This window comes from Cynoglossus semilaevis, chromosome 19, assembly GCF_000523025.1.
Source record: "Cynoglossus semilaevis isolate Cse_v1.0 chromosome 19, Cse_v1.0, whole genome shotgun sequence".
Taxonomy (NCBI): Eukaryota; Metazoa; Chordata; class Actinopteri; order Pleuronectiformes; family Cynoglossidae; genus Cynoglossus; species Cynoglossus semilaevis.
In genome coordinates, this window is record NC_024325.1 from 1,714,145 (window position 1) to 1,721,304 (window position 7,160).

General features: G+C 41.9%; 1 protein-coding gene across 1 annotated transcript in view; it reads right to left on the minus strand.

Annotated features, from left to right (window-relative positions):
- nrip1b (nuclear receptor interacting protein 1b) overlaps positions 1 to 4,658 on the minus strand; it is a 48,070-nt gene extending 43,412 nt beyond the window's left edge. Inside the window, exons 1-2 of the mRNA XM_008332230.3 lie at positions 3,193 to 4,658; positions 2,688 to 2,762 (exon numbers count right to left, since the gene is read on the minus strand). The gene's annotated coding sequence lies outside the window, so the exon portion shown is untranslated. The remainder of the gene's footprint in view (positions 1 to 2,687; positions 2,763 to 3,192) is intronic.
- Positions 4,659 to 7,160: the final 2,502 nt, after the last annotated feature.

A 7,160-nucleotide genomic window follows, 5' to 3' on the forward strand; every position in this document is an offset into this window, starting at 1 on the left:
CCCCCTCCCCCCCTGCCACAGGATGAGGGATCGATTGAGGAGTGACAAGACTGAGGAAATAGAGAGAGATTCAGGATTTACATCGTCCTCTGACACGCTCATATAAACGCCCCCCCCCCCCCTTGCCCCCCCACCAATGATAAAGAGACCACACACTGACAAGGACACCGGCTCTTGTTTAGCTGCTCCCAAGTTAAAAGATTTGCTATCTCTCCTCCCTCCTCGTCTCCCCTTCTTTTCGCAGTTTTCAGTGCAAACCGTACAACCTTTGTGAATTATTTAGTTTATTGACCTCTGCGGGGATTTAATATGAAGGTCGTTTCCTGCTGGCAGAGCGAGCGCCGGCGGGGTCCTCAGGTGACACGGCCAAGGTCGCCCGTCTCCCTCCAGTTAATAATATATTTGTCACACGCAGTGTGTTAGCCTCCAACACAGTGCTACTGCCTTCCACTTGATTAGTGCGACCAATAAGGAGTGCCAAAGATAATAAAGTAGACATTGGCTTAAGGAGATGTGTCAAATGTCCACGGCATCTCCCCCCGCACAGATACTGTGAACACCCGCATACACACACTAATTCACACCCTGTCCCCCCACACTCCTCCGCCCCCCCTTCCTCTCTGTTCTTGTTTTATTGTTTCCTAGATGAAGGTTAAAGGGAGATGCTGAACAGACAGAACAGCCTCAGGGCCATGGAGGGCCTGGCTGCCTGGCTGGCTGCAGCTGGCGGGGGTGCAAGTACCAGCAGAAGCTAAGTGTGTCACAGGGGCAAGAAGGTGAGTCAGCCAGAGCCATAGGGGCAAGTGGGTAGGTAACAGGGTCTGATGTACATGGGTGGCAGTATGGAGCTGCTGCTGCCTGACCGCCCCTGTCACTGATAATAATCACAGAGAGCTATGGAGCCTTATTATCACCACTGTTTGGCGGAGACAAAATGGCGCCCGGTACGTGAAAGCGAGGTGAATTATGGCGAGAGTAAGAAAGCGTTTCCGTTTGGTGGTAATATATATTCCGGCACCATGCTGTAATACCGTTGGTGGAGACTGTGAGGATGCAGGGCAGGAAGCTTAAATCATCATGTAGTGAGCCTGGGTGAGTCTCAGATGCAACATTATTGATTGCATCATACGATGCTGCTGATTGGAGAATATTCCGGCAGCCCTCACAGTGAGATTCCATTGTCAAAACTGAGCAGCTCTCTGTCTCCGTTTGACCTTTTCCTGAAGTAGTCTGCATGAGAAGTCGGCGCAAAGTGAGACCTGACATCATCATTACCACAGATACTGTTCTGCATATACTGCATGCTTTACATACAGATGCACTCAGTAAGTTTAGACGCAAAAAAGAAGTAAAGCTAAGCAGTCCTGAAGGTGGCCCTGACCTGCGGCTTTTTTATTTGCAAATGATGCAATATAGGAAAAAAAGATGTAATGTGACACTTTTCAATTCTAAGGTGTACTTTACAAAATGTGCACTGCAAACATGTACTGTGGAATGGTGTGTATAGACAATTTTATAAATATGTCTACACATTACTTTTGTGTTTCTGATTTTGTCTTTTTTTTTTATTTTACCTCTTACCTCCTACCTTTGATCAGCACACTATATTTTCAATCTACACTGCTAAGATTCTATTCTATTCTACTCTGTTATATTCTGCTATATTCCATTCTAGTCTGTTCTAGTCTGTTCTAGTCTGTTCTAGTCTGTTCTGGAGCTACAGTTACTGGACTGCCACTATACTTTGTTTCAGTCGTCAGTGTTAGCACTGTACTGTTTCCTGGAAATGTCAGTTGTTAGCTAGTTTCAAGCTAGCCACATGTTTCTATTCAATAACTTCATGTTTTATAGGTTTCACATGCTGCTTATGTTACTTGTTCTACAAATGAGATAGACTGCCACCTGTGGGGAAAGTCAAATGCTAACTTTTACACCTAAAGCGTTAGCATTGACAATACTGGAAACAGTTCATTAAACTATAACATACTGTACTACATTATTTGTCAGACCAAAAAAACAATAGTTTATGTCACCACCAACTGGAAACAGTTCATTAAACTATAACAAAAAGCTACCAGAATCCAAAAGTAACATTTCCAAAATTAAAGCCGTGTCCACTGTCTCTAGAATCTCACGGCTGGAGTTTGTCTGCTGTGTGGCATTGTATTTCCTTCAGCGTACATCCTGCTGCGTGCCTGAATTTAGCTCAACACTGAAAAGATCAATTCAAGGAGTAAGTGATAAAGGAAGTACGGTGTTATGAACATTTGCATTTACATTTGCGAGTAAATCCAGCTGCAACAATTCACAAGGAAAACACGGGCTTGAAAACAGGAAGTCGCCTGAAGTACTTTCCTGTTAAATGGCCAATGGACATATTTACAAATGTGTCAGTCCTGTACTGAAGCCAAAGGTAATATTAGATGTGTTGATGCCATTAGTGAAGCACAGCTGCTTCTCACAGGACTTACACAGCAGAAAATTAACATTTAATTTCTGAATTTCATGAATGGAAGCTACAGTAGCTGGTCCGCTATTAGGAACTGTCCTTTAGTCTTCTACAAAATAAACCGACATGTACCAATTTAACATTTCCTAACAAAGAAGATTTCGATTTAGCAGTGAAGTCATTCAATTCTTTAGAAAAAAATGATGTTTTAAATCAAGTCAGAAGTAGTGTCACGTACCTTGGCATTGGAGGTTGGAGTGGAGGTCCTTTCAAATCAATGATGATAGAGTCGTCTATCGCCAACTCTTCTAGTCTACATGGACAACAAATGAACAGCAGCTCACATTTACAAATGCACATAATATTGTAGGCTGCAATGATAATAAATCAGATTTAAGTGCTCAAACCAATTGCACCACAGTCTGAATGAACTAGGTCAACAGCGATGAAGAGGTGTAATTATGTGTCGTTCCACTCTTTAAAATATGATTGCTTGAACTGCACTTTGTAGTTGTTGTCAAATCGAATAAATAAAAAATCTACACCTGTAACCACAGTAAATTACAGCCAGACTGTCATTAATTCCTCCATCTAGTCCTTGGAGGCGGCGGCTGACAGTGAGTTCAGATCAACTGCAGGGATTTCAGGTTTGGGACACGCCTCCCTGGCCGCTCTAAACTAACCATTAAACCTCAACTCTCGAGGGACATTTTGTTCTTAATGAAACAACAGTAGCAACAAACCTTTAGAGACGTTCTTCGGCTGCAGTGTGGAAAAGCAAAACAACCTCCAGGTTCTCTCGGCTGTTTCCCCTGTTTCTTACTGGAGTGTTCTGAAAATCAAAGGAAATCAAAGGAAAGGACAACAAAAAGTGCCTTTGAAATGAGCTAAGGAAACTTAGTGAGCGGAAGATGGTGAAGATAATATCGCCAAATGAAACAAGAAGACGAGGGGTGAAACTCTGGCAGCGCATTAGCATGATCTATGATGCCGCTGCAGGAAGGACGCAGTACATTTTGTCTGAATGAATGGATTTGTGGGGTTTTATTAATGGCCTTCCTTTAATGTCCAGCTCTGTCCAGAGCTTGGTTGAATCCTATCTGTTTAAATCAATGTTCAGGTGTTCAGGTTGTACTCTATCATGATAATTAACATCAAAGCAGGGAGTCATGTTGGCTAAATCCAGATGAACTTATCCACCTCTGTACCAACAGAACATAGAAGACATGAGATCATCCTTTATTGTCATTGAACAGTTATTCCAGGACAACCAAACTGTACAATATGTTCCATTACTATATATTTGAGGCTGTCCGTTGCCAAAAGAACTCCAACTGACCTTATAAATTAATTGTTCTATAACTGAAGTATCGTCTTCCTGTTCCCACAGTGCTGCAATAATCAGCAGCAGACCAATAGTCTGGGTAAGGCTGTCATTCTGAGGAAGCTGTATGCAGATTTGACTGTGTATATGTAAAGGCAGTGACACCCCCCCCACTGGGGAATTCTCCTGCAGGGCTCCCCCAGGCCTGTGACTGTGAGGTCACCGGTGCAGCCACTTATTGGCCTATTCATTAGAGCGGACCGGGGCAGGAGTCTCAGGCAAGGTCTCCACTTCCAAAGTAACTCTGCAGCTCAGACCTCATTTGCAACCAGACAAGCCTATTGTAACAGCAAATAAAACAATATTGATTTTGCAAGTGGCAATGGGGCTGTGCATCTTATTGATCAGGATCAAGCACTTATCACTCTCCAGACCCAGAGTGTGCCAATGTTAAGCGCAGGTCTCAGGTCTTAATTACGACGGTGGCCTTTACACGCTCCTCCCGTCTAATGATGCTCCAATAACACCGCTGTGTTTGACCTTCAGCGCCGGCTGCTTCTTAAACACAACATTTCACACTCCAGTAATATCAAACACACAGCTGCTGCTGTTTGACTATAGGTTTATGGCGACGGAGAAGTACTTTTCCCGGCTGTCTCATCACTCACCACAGTTGAGCCCGAACAGTAGCGATCTATAGATATCGGTGACGCAACGGGTCCAGATGACCCCGTGTGCACACAGTGACCGCTCAGTTAATGGTAGCCCACGCTTCTTATCACATGTTTGACCCCAGGGGGCGTTGTAATCTCCGCGTGATCTCCGTGTTCTGCTGAGGAAGCATTCAGCTAACACGTACTGAACTTCAATTCAAAATCAAAATCAAATTGCATACTTAATTTTTTTTATCAACTTGATTTATAATAAAAACTAATAAATATTTTTCTTTTTTTGTTAATGTAACAGTGTTCAGTTGTGTATGGCTATACTAGATACAACATTATTGCCATTTAAAAAACAAACAATAAATGACTTCACAGAAGAGAACAGTAACGAAGCTTCTGACAGGGTTCACACAGACTCAGTGTTGTCATTTGGCAACAACAAAGGATTCTCGCTGTTTCTGTGCTCCGTTAGATTAAAGAGAAATCATCGTCGTAGTCCAACTGCCGCATTGTTCTTTCATGCCGTTATTACATTTGTACTTTCAAAGCTTTCGTCTTTCAACAGCTCGTAGCCACATCCACACATAAAGGGAACGGCTGCTGAATAGTCTAACGTGTGACTTTAAAACCAAGTCTGAGAGGAAATGCATTATTTTTGCATCGGTAATGACTGAATTAAACAGGTGATTTGGTTTGCGCATCAGTAATGACTGAATTAAACAGGTGATTTGAATGGGTTTCACTGGGCCCTTCACAAACCTCAGGTGCAGGTACTTGAAGATATTACAGTGTCAGACGTTGTAATTTTGAAAATACAATAATAAATACACACCTTTGGCAACATCGGTGGCTTATGAAATACAATAGACAAATGTTGTCCCAAAAAGTGAAGGTGACAAAAAGGTGCAAAACTGCCTTTTCTTCTAATTTAGTTCAGTCTTTTAACTCCAAAACAAACTGTTCTAATGTTCTTCTGGGTCAACGCTGGTGCGGTTGTTCTAGAAACACAGCATCTATCACATACCCACGAGGGTCTTCCATTGAACTATGAGCAAACATCTAATTGGACTTGAAGGCTACCTAATAAGATTTTGGGGGTCAAAGGTCAAGGTCATCATGACCTCACATCCGTCTTGTTTTTGTAAACGTAATGTGTGTTAGCAAAGCCTTCAGGAGATATGGTATACGCTGGGACAGACCAGGACCGAAAGATTAAATGATTCGATCTTGATGGTAAAATGTCAAAGTCACAGTGACACAAGTGACGAAGAGAGCTAGGACCAAGGTGAGCCACAACGCCAGCAGGTGAAATGACAAGACTGAATATAAGGGCAACTTTCATGATGAATGAAAAAGGAAGGAGTTCAGAAAAAAAAAAAAGAATGTCAACTGTGGTTAAAACCATAAGAGGAAGAAGACGACAAAATGATGAAGTGAGATCAGAGATTGTTTTTCCACAATGTCAAGAGGTGAATTTCACTTTGTCGCAATGATATCGAGGCGAAACTAATGTTCCAGAAAGATCAGACTTCACATCGTCCTTCTTTACAAAATCACAATTTTTTTTAAAGCTGTGCTAATCTGATAGCATAGGCACTAGCTAACGAAAAAAATATTAAACTGCCTTAAAATATTAACAACAATAATAATAATGTGCTATTAATACATTTATAAACATAAAAAATATTTTAAAATATATAAATATAAAATATTGACATTTTACTGTCAAAGAGTAAAAATTAACTTCTTATCTATACAAAATGTTTGTTTTTAAAAATAAACAATACTCTTTTTATAGAGGGTAATTTCTTTTTTTAATCTACATGTAACTTTATCAATGATATTTATAAATACCCACGAATACTTTTCCACTGGGGTTTTTCCAGTGTGGCGACATCAAGGGAATTCCTTAAAGCTGGAGAACAAAAGCAGTAAAAATAAATAAATAAATAAAACAAACTAATCACAGTCATGAATATATTGACTTAAACAACCCTTAAAAAAGAAACCAACATAATGCATGAATAGGTAAATATATTGTGTATTTTCTCAAAGGGCAGGCTTTGTTTTGGATTTGAAAAGAAGAAAAAAAAGGAAAGCTCCTTATTGTGTATTCTGAATGTCACAGCTGGATTTCCACCGACAAAGCCTCGGTCTGCTGAACTTACAAAACGGTAAATGCAGCAGTGATCTCAGTCTTACATTAGTGAGCTAAGAGCTAGCTTTGCCACTCAAGGTTCATGTCGTCAATCGGTGAATCTCGCTGCTGGGTCAATCAATGGCTCCTCTACCTTCTCTCCCTCCTCCTCCTCCTCCTCCTCCTCCTCCTGCTCTCTTTCCACTGATCGTCTCAGATCAGTGGAGGAGGGAGAAAAATCAATGAAGTAAAGTAATCACTTGGCGGAAGATACAGTGAAGGCCCCAGGCCCACCCAGCTACCTGAGTTCCATTTCACGCATCAGCAGCTGCAACACAAACACACAGAGCTAGCCTGTACTTCCGTCTTAAACAACACGAGCAGCCCACTTCTCTGTACCTCCGTGACCTATTCCTCCCCAGAGGAAATTCCCAGATTGCACTGCAGCTCAACGCCACTGTCTGCCCAATAGCTGCCTATTGATCTGCCGTCCTACACCATCAGGGGCTGACAGCCGCGGCCGTTCCACATTTCCAAAATGCCAAAGTGGCAAAAAAAGTGCCTCCCTCCCTCCCTGTGACATCA